The sequence below is a fragment of the Rhincodon typus genome, chromosome 35, assembly GCF_021869965.1.
Source record: "Rhincodon typus isolate 14 chromosome 35, sRhiTyp1.1, whole genome shotgun sequence".
Lineage (NCBI taxonomy): Eukaryota > Metazoa > Chordata > Chondrichthyes > Orectolobiformes > Rhincodontidae > Rhincodon > Rhincodon typus.
The window spans coordinates 24,003,862-24,005,061 of NC_063366.1; the positions used below are offsets into that span (position 1 = coordinate 24,003,862).

A 1,200-nucleotide genomic window follows, 5' to 3' on the forward strand; every position below is an offset into this window, starting at 1 on the left:
CTGATTGGGAGTTGGAGGAGAGCTGGGAAGAGGGACTGCTGATTGGGCGTTGGAGGAGAGCTGGGAAGAGGGACTGCTGATTGGGCGTTGGAGGAGAGCTGGGAAGAGGGACTGCTGATTGTTGGTGGAGCAGTGTGGGTAAAAGGGGAGTGAGTGGCCAGGGTAGGTTTAGGAAGAGGGATAGCTGTCAGTGAGTGAGTTAGGGAGAGATAGTTGGGAAGAGGGGTTACTGAGTAAGTTACTTAGATCAAATCCTTGACTGGAATCAGAATCATCATCTGAACAGCTACCTCCTTTTTTATTAGGCTTTCCTCTGGCCAGCTGATGTTGTCACTTAATTGGCGAACTGAATATTTAGCAATGCTCATTCAGTGTCAGACCAAGGGACCCATTCCCATTATGTGCTGAACTGATGGCTCATGCCTGTACATAGTAAAGTGAACATAACAATCCTCAATACCAAAATATCTGCAATACAAGTGTAGCACAACAGGTAAAACGTCACAATAAATAATTGAAACTAAACAAAAACAAATTATTCTTCCATTTTAATTTCATCATATGCAGTACAGTGGTGGTGGTTCTTACCCAAATTGATGAAGTTGAAAAGAAGCAGTAAAATCAAAAGGCATTTCATTTTTATCTTTTGTAATCAGTTAGAGAGAGATGGAAAAAGTTGCTCCTCAGCGTCAGATCAAACCTGAAAAATATCTGCTGTTAGATTCAAAGAACATAGATAGTCTGATGTGATTTTTTTCTTGAAGTTAGCAAAGTTTTTTTTAAATTTAGGCCTCATTGCGGGAATTTTCCAAATTTGGATGCATTTTCAGAATTTTGCGACTTCAATGGCTAAAAAATGAACAATTGGAGGATTCTGTAGGCACAAGCAATGCACACCTTTCCAACAAAAATCATTTATTTAACATGGACAAGAATAACATGATGAACTGGCCTTGGGAACCTTGATATTACTTGAACGTTGAATCAGAAATTAAATTGAACCAAAATGTTTTTAAACTTCGTTACCATTACTTGACTGTAAGATGTATCCTGGTTACACATTTTCTTCATAGATTGGTTTAATGTGGTGTTTATTTTAACCTAACTAACTAGTGGGTGCCAAGCCTACAGGTCTGGGTAGAACACCGCTTTCTGCCTAACTCAATATGACACTGTATTGACTTCAAAAGACAGTAAAAT

General features: G+C 39.0%; 1 long non-coding RNA gene across 1 annotated transcript in view; it reads right to left on the bottom strand.

The window, feature by feature from the left end:
- The window catches only part of LOC125486968, a 10,517-nt gene extending 9,821 nt beyond the window's left edge, over nucleotides 1-696 (bottom strand). The window contains exon 1 of the long non-coding RNA XR_007265537.1: nucleotides 589-696. This is a non-coding gene — a long non-coding RNA (uncharacterized LOC125486968). The remainder of the gene's footprint in view (nucleotides 1-588) is intronic.
- Nucleotides 697-1,200: the final 504 nt, after the last annotated feature.